Source organism: Lagenorhynchus albirostris, chromosome 4, assembly GCF_949774975.1.
Source record: "Lagenorhynchus albirostris chromosome 4, mLagAlb1.1, whole genome shotgun sequence".
Taxonomy (NCBI): Eukaryota; Metazoa; Chordata; class Mammalia; order Artiodactyla; family Delphinidae; genus Lagenorhynchus; species Lagenorhynchus albirostris.
In genome coordinates this window covers 72,633,865-72,642,271 of record NC_083098.1, presented here as the reverse complement: position 1 = coordinate 72,642,271, position 8,407 = coordinate 72,633,865, and positions in this window count along the sequence as shown.

Here is an 8,407-nt window from a genome sequence, read left to right as displayed (position 1 = left end):
CACTATTCAAACTAGTATACTAACTTTGTGTCTCTTTCCAGTCACTAGATCCAAGTTTGTTTATCTTTATTTGTTTTGGGTTTCTGCCACAGAGTATAATGGCAGGGAAATGGAGCAAGGAAGTTGAAAGTATGAGCAAATAATTGTTGAAACGAAACATGGAGTCTCCATCACATTGGGAAGGGAGTGAAGACAAGAGACGAATAGGTAGGGATGGATACTAAGAAGCAGAGGGGCCAGGGATTCAAGATTTTGATAAGGGTGAAGAAATAGGTCTACAGGGATAACTAAAGGAGGCTGATGGAAGGAGAGGAGATTGTGCTGAGAAAAAGGCCACTGAGTTTTACTGTTTCTACTTTAGATGGTTCCACTGAACTACCTGTTTATTCCAGAATTATTAATATACTGTTTTAATCACTGTAACTCTAAAATAGTTTTACCCTTTAAAATGTCTAGCCCCTTCAGGGTTATCTTTTTCCAGAACTTTCTTTGATATTTTAAAATGTTTACTCTTCCAGATTAATTTTAAAATAATGTCATTACAAAAATTCTTTAAAAAAATTTTTTTTTATTGAATGAAAGTTTTAAAATTCTACAATGCTTTACAATTTTCAGAAGTTTCACACCAGATTTCATATAACCCCATAATAACCCTTTTTTAAAATCCCCTATCCCTATATTTCTCCTCCCCCCACAAAATTCTTATTGTAATGTTGACTGGAATTGCATTAAACTTACAAATTTATTTAAGAAGAATTAACTTTTTTTTTTTTTTTCGGTACGCGGGCCTCTCACCAATGTGGCCTCTCCCGTTGCGGAGCACAGGCTCCGGACGCGCAGGCTCAGCAGCCATGGCTCAAGGGCACTGCCGCTCTGCGGCGTGTGGGATCTTCCCGGCCTGGGGCACGAACCCATGTCCCCTGCATCGGTAGGCGGACTCTCTACCACTGTGCCACCAGGGAAGCCCAAGAATTAACATCTTTAATATTTCTATCCAGGAAAAATTTTTGTCGTACCATTTACTCAAGTCCTTTACAACTCTCAATAAAGTTTTACAGTTTTCTTTGCATATACTTTTGTAATGGAATGGAATGTTTCCGTCTGTCATGGAGCCTGGACTAGATGACCTTATATCTAGGAGGAGGGTGGCTATATGGTCTCAGGGGAGTAATTGTGCCCTTTGATCACTTTCTTGAAAAAAGATTTAAAGTGACCATTAGTTACTATTTTAAGACTATAATAAAAGTATGTTCAAGGAAGCAGTATAAAGACAAGGCTGTGAACATAAAAAGAAATGAACTACTGATACATACTATGACATCAGTGAATCTTAAAAATATTATTCCAAGTGAAAAGAGCCAGGCAAAAATGGCCACATATGTTATGATTCCACTTACATGAAGTGTCCAGACAGGTAAATGCATAGAGAGAAAGCAGCAGTTGCTAGGGGCTGGGGGGAGAGGGGAATGGACAATGACTGTTTAATGAATATAAGATTTCCTTTAGGGATGATGGAAATATTCTGGGACTAGATAGTGGAGATATTTGTACAACATTGTTAGTGTGCTAAATGTCACTGAATTGTATACATTGAAATGGCTGAAATGGTAAATTTTATGTGTATTTTATTGTGTGCATATATGTATGTGTGTGCCCACACATGTAAACACACACACACAACTCAAGGCTAGGGAAAGCAGGCACAGGGTTTTCTTTTATTGCACAGTTGCGCCACCACTTCTGTCACCACGCCTGCCGGGAACACAGGCCTGACTCCACACCCTGTCCAGCCTCCTTCCCCTGGTCTTTGACCTGGCTGCACCTCTGCAGGAGGGACGTATGTGCCGTGCCCACAGGTGTGGACGAGATGGCCTCTAAGGATCCTTCCAAATCTGAGACTCTCTGATCTTGTCATTCACTTGTGGGAATCTCCTTTCCTTTCTCCTTCTCATACACTCTCCTACTTAGAGATATACCAGTATGACATACTGAGGAAGGAGCAGGAAATCTGGAATCAGCTGGATCTACATTCAAATCTCTGCTTTGCCAGTGCACCTGTTATGTGGCCTTGAGCCCATGATGTCACCAAGGCTCTGAGCTTCCTTCTTCCTTGGCTGTAAAGGGGAAATCATGACCACCACCTTGCCAGGGCACTGTAGGGATTAGCAATGGTGAATAGGACTGGCACTGAGTAAGAGCAAATCCATGTTTTTTTTGTTTTTTTTTAAATCTTTATTGGAGTATAATTGCTTTACAATGGTGTGTCGGTTTCTGCTTTATAACAAAGTGAATCAGTTATACATATACATATGTTCCCATATCTCTTCCCTCTTGCGTCTCCCTCCCTCCCACCCTCCCTATCCCACCCCTCCAGGCGGTCACAAAGCACTGAGCTGATCTCCCTGTGCTATGCGGCTGCTTCCCACTAGCTATCTGCCTTACGTTTGGTAGTGTATATATGTCCATGCCTCTCTCTCGCTTTGTCACAGCTTACCCTTCCCCCTCCCCGTATCCTCAAGTCCATTCTCTAGTAGGTCTGTGTCTTTATTCCTGTCTTACCCCAAGGTTCTTCATGACATATTTTTTCTTAAATTCCATATATATGTGTTAGCATACAGTATTTGTCTTTCTATTTCTGACTTATTTCACTCTGTATGACAGACCCTAGGTCTATCCACCTCATTACAAATAGCTCAGTTTCGTTTCTTTTTATGGCTGAGTAATATTCCATTGTATATATGTGCCACATCTTCTTTATCCATTCATCCGATGATGGACACTTAGGTTGTTTTCATCTCCGGCTATTGTAAATAGAGCTGCAATGAACATTTTGGTACATGACTCTTTGAATTATAGTTTTCTCAGGGTATAGGCCCAGTAGTGGGATTGCTGGGTCATATGGTAGTTCTATTTGTAGTTTTTTAAGGAACCTCCATACTGTTCTCCATAGTGGCTGTATCAATTTACATTCCCACCAACAGTGCAAGAGCGTTCCCTTTTCTCCACACCCTCTCCAGCATTTATTGTTTCTAGATTTTTTGATGATGGCCATTCTGACTGGTGTGAGATGATATCTCATTGTAGTTTTGATTTGCATTTCTCTGATGATTAATGATGTTGAGCATTCTTTCATGTGTTTGTTGGCAGTCTGTATATCTTCTTTGGAGAAATGTCTATTTAGGTCTTCTGCCCATTTTTGGATTGGGTTGTTTGTTTATTTGTTATTGAGCTGCATGAGCTGCTTATAAATTTTGGAGATTAATCCTTTGTCAGTTGCTTCATTTGCTAATATTTTCTCCCATTCTGAGGGTTGTCTTCTGGTCTTGTTTATGGTTTCCTTTGCTGTGCAAAAGTTTTTAAGTTTCATTAGGTCCCATTTGTTTATTTTTGTTTTTATTTCCATTTCTCTAGGAGGTGGGTCAAAAAGGATCTTGCTGTGATTTATGTCATAGAGTGTTCTGCCTATGTTTTCCTCTAAGAGTTTGATAGTTTCTGGCCTTACATTTAGGTCTTTAATCCATTTTGAGCTTATTTTTCTGTATGGTGTTAGGGAGTGATCTAATCTCATACTTTTACATGTACCTGTCCAGTTTTCCCAGCACCACTTATTGAAGAGGCTGTCCTTTCTCCCCTGTACATTCCTGCCTCCTTTATCAAAGATAAGGTGACCATATGTGCGTGGGTTTATCTCTGGGCTTTCTATCCTGTTCCATTGATCTATCTTTCTGTTTTTGTGCCAGTACCATACTGTCTTGATTACTGTAGCTTTGTAGTATAGCCTGAAGTCAGGGAGCCTGATTCCTCCAGCTCCGTTTTTCGTTCTCAAGATTGCTTTGGCTATTCGGGGTCTTTTGTGTTTCCATACAAATTGTGAAATTTTTTGTTCTAGTTCTGTGAAAAATACCAGTGGTAGTTTAATAGGGATTGCATTGAATCTGTAGATTGCTTTGGGTAGTAGGGTCATTTTCACAATGTTGATTCTTTCAATCCAAGAACATGGTATATCTCTCCATCTATTTGTATCATCTTTAATTTCTTTCATCAGTGTCTTATAATTTTCTGCATACAGGTCTTTTGTCTCCTTAGGTAGGTTTATTCCTAGATATTTTATTCTTTTTGTTGCAATGGTAAATGGGAGTGTTTTCTTGATTTCACTTTCAGATTTTTCATCCTTAGTGTATAGGAATGCCAGAGACTTCTGTGCATTAATTTTGTATCCTGCTACTTTATCAGATTCATTGATTAGCTCTAGTAGTTTTCTGGTAGCATCTTTAGGATTCCCTATGTATAGTATCATGTCATCTGCAAACAGTGACAGTTTTACTTCTTCTTTCCCAATTTCTATTCCTTTTATTTCTTTTTCTTCTCTGACTGCTGTGGCTAGGACTTCCCAAACTATGCTGAATAAGAGTGGAGAGAGTGGATATACTTGTCTTGTTCCTGATCCTAGTGTAAATGCTTTCACTTTTTCACCACTGAGTATGATGCTTGCTGTGGGTTTGTCATATATAGCCTTTATTATGTTGAGGTAGTTTCCCTCTGTGCCCATTTTCTGGAGAGTTTTTCTCATAAATGGGTGTTGAATTTTGTCAAAAGCTTTTTCTGCATCTATTGAGATGATCACATGGTTTTTATTCCTTAATTTGTTAATGTGGTGTATCACATTGATTCATTTGCATATATTGAAGAATCCTTGCATCCCTGAGATAAATCCCACTTGATCATGGTGTATGATCCTTTTAATGTGCTGTTGGATTCTGTTTGCTAGTATTTTGTTGAGGATTTTTGCATCTATATTCATCAGTGATATTGGCCTGTACTTTTCTTTCTTTGTGACATCCTTGTCTGGTTTTGGTATCAGGGTAATGGTGGCCTTGTAGAATGAGTTTGGGAGTGTTCCTCCCTCTGCTATATTTTGGAAAAGTTTCAGAAGGATAGGTGTTAGCTCTTCTCTAAATGTTTCATAGAATTCGCCTGTGAAGTCATCTGGTCCTGGGCTTTCGTTTGTTGGAAGATTTTTAATCACAGTTTCAATTTCAGTGCTTGTGATTGGTCTATTCATGTTTTCTATTTCTTCCTGATTCAGTCTTGGCAGGTTGTACATTTCTAAGAATTTGTCCATTTCTTCCAGGTTGTCCATTTTATTGGCATAGAGTTGCTTGTAGTAATCTCTCATGATCCTTTGTATTTCTGCAGTGTCAGTTGTTACTTCTCCTTTTTCATTTCTAATTCTATTGATTTGAGTCTTCTCCCTTTTTTTCTTGATGAGTCTGGCTAATGGTTTATCAATTTTGTTTATCTTCTCAAAGAACCCGCTTTTAGTTTTATTGATCTTTGCTATCGTTTCCTTCATTTCTTTTTCATTTATTTCTGATATGATTTTTATGATTTCTTTCCTTCTGCTAACTTTGGGGTATTTTTGTTCTTCTTTCTCTAATTGCTTTAGGTGCAAGGTTAGGTTGTTTATTCGAGATGTTTCCTGTTTCTTAAGGTAGGATTGTATTGCTATAAACTTCCCTCTTAGAACTGCTTTTGCTGCATCCCATAGATTTTGGGTCGTCGTGTCTCCATTGTCATTTGTTTCTAGGTATTTTTTTATTTCTTCTTTGATTTCTTCAGTGATCACTTCGTCATTAAGTAGTGTATTGTTTAGCCTCCATGTGTTTGTATTTTTTACAGATCTTTTCCTGTAATTGATATCTAATCTCATAGCGTTGTGGTCGGAAAAGATACTTGATACAATTTCAATTTTCTTAAATTTACTAAGGCTTGATTTGTGACCCAAGATATGATCTATCCTGGAGAATGTTCCATAAGCACTTGAGAAAAATCTGTATTCTGTTGTTTTTGGATGGAATGTCCTATAAATATCAATTAAGTTCATCTTGTTTAATGTTTCATTTAAAGCTTGTGTTTCCTTATTTATTTTCATTTTGGATGATCTGTCCATTGGTGAAAGTGGGGTGTTAAATTCCCCTACTATGAATGTGTTACTGTCGATTTCCCCTTTTATGGCTGTTAGTATTTGCTCCTATGTTGGGTGCATAAATATTTACAATTGTTATATCTTCTTCTTGGATTGATCCCTTGATCATTATTTAGTGTCCTTCTTTGTCTCTTCTAATATTCTTTATTTTAAAGTCTATTTTGTCTGATATGACAATTGTTACTCCAGCTTTCTTTTGGTTTCCATTTGCATGGAATATCTTTTTCCATCCCCTTACTTTCAGTCTGTATGTGTCTCTAGGTCTGAAGTGGGTTTCTAGTAGACAGCAAATATATGGGTCTTGTTTTTGTATCCATTCAGCTAATCTGTGTCTTTTGGTGGGAGCATTTAGTCCATTTACATTTAAGGTAATTATCAATATGTATGTTCCTATTTCTATTTTCTTAATTGTTTTGGGTTCGTTATTGTAGGTCTTTTCCTTCTCTTGTGTTTCTTGCCTAGAGAAGTTCCTTTAGCAGTTGTTGTAAAGATGGTTTGGTGGTGCTGAACTCTGTCAGCTTTTGCTTGTCTGTAAAGGTTTTAATTTCTCCATCAAATCTGAATAAGATCCTTGCTGTGTAGAGTAATCTTGGTTGTAGGTTTTTCTCCTTCATCACTTTAAATATGTCCTGCCACTCCCTTCTGGCTTGCAGAGTTTCTGCTGAAGGATCAGCTGTTAACCTTATGGGGATTCCGTTGTGTGTTATTTGTTGTTTTTCCCTTGCTGCTTTTAATATGTTTTCTTTGTATTTAGTTTTTGACAGTTTGATTAATATGTGTCTTGGTGTATTTCTCCTTGGATTTATCCTGTATGTGACTCTCTGTGCTTCCTGGACTTGATCAACTATTTCCTTTCCCATATTAGGGAAGTTTTCAACTATAATCTTTTCAAATATTATCTCATTCCCTTTCTTTTTCTCTTCTTCTTCTGGCACCCCTATAATTCGAATGTTGGTGCGTTTAATGTTGTCCCAGAGATCTCTGAGACTGTCCTCAATGCTTTTCATTCTTTTTTCTTTATTCTCCTCTGCAGTAGTTATTTCCACTATTTTATCTTCCAGGTCACTTATCCATTCTTCTGCCTCAGTTATTCTGCTATTGATCCCATCTAGAGTATTTTTAATTTCATTTATTGTGTTGTTCATTGCTGTTTGTTTCATCTTTAGTTCTTCTAGGTCCTTGCTAAATGTTTCTTGCATTTTGTCTATTCATTTTGCAAGATTTTGGATCATTATCATTATTATCACTATCATTATTCTGAATTCTTTTTCAAGTAGACTGCCTATTTCCTCTCCATTTGTTAGGTCTGGTGGGTTTTTATCTTACTCCTTCATCTGCTGTGTGTTTTTCTGTCTTCTCATTTTGCTTATCTTACTGTGTTTGGGGTCTCCTTTTTGCAGGCTGCAGGTTCGTAGTTCCCGTTGTTTTTGGTGTCTGTCCCCAGTGGCTAAGGTTGGTTCAGTGGGTTGTGTAGGCTTCTTGGTGGAGGGGACTAGTGCCTGTGTTCTGGTAGATGAGGCTGGATCTTGTCTTTCTGGTGGGCAGGTCCACATTTGGTGGTGTGTTTTGGGGTGTCTGTGGACTTATTATGATTTTAGGCAACCTCTCTGCTAATGCGTGGGGTTGTGTTCCTGTCTTGCTAGTTGTTTGGTATAGGATGTCCAGCACTGTAGCTTGCTGGTCGTTGAGTGAAGCTGGGTGCTGGTGTTGAGATGGAGATCTCTGGGAGATTTTCACCATTTGATATTGTGTGGAGCTGGGAGGTCTCTTGTGGACCAGTGTCCTGAAGTTGGCTCTCTGACCTCAGAGTCACAGCACTGACTCCTGGCTGCAGCACCAAGAGCCTTTCTTCCGCACAGCTCAGAATAAAAGGGAGAAAAATTAGAAAGAAAGAATTAGTAGAAGTAGAAAGAAAGAAAGAAAAAAAGAAGGGAGGGAGGGAGGGAGGAAGGAAGGGAGGAAGGAGGGAAGGCAGTAAAAAAAGAAAGAAAGAAGATAGAGTAAAATAAAGTAAGATAAAATGTAATAAAGTTATTAAAATAAAAAAATAATTATTAAGAAAAAAGAAAAAATCAAAACAAAACAAAACAAACAAAAAAAACGGACGGATAGAACCCTAGGCCAAGTGGTGGAAGCAAAGCTATACAGACAAAATCTCACACAGAAGCAAACATATACACACTCACAAAAAGAGGAAAAGGGGAAAAAATCATAAATCTTGCTCTCAAAGTCCACCTCCTTAATTTGGGATGATTCGTTGTCTAAATGAGGGAAGGAAGGAAAGAAAGAAAGAAGATAAAGTAAAATAAAATAAAGTTATTAAAATAAAAAATAATTATTAAGGAAAAAAAATTGAAAAAACAAAAAAAAGGATAGAACCCTAGGACAAATGGTGGAAGCAAAGCTATACAGACAAAATCT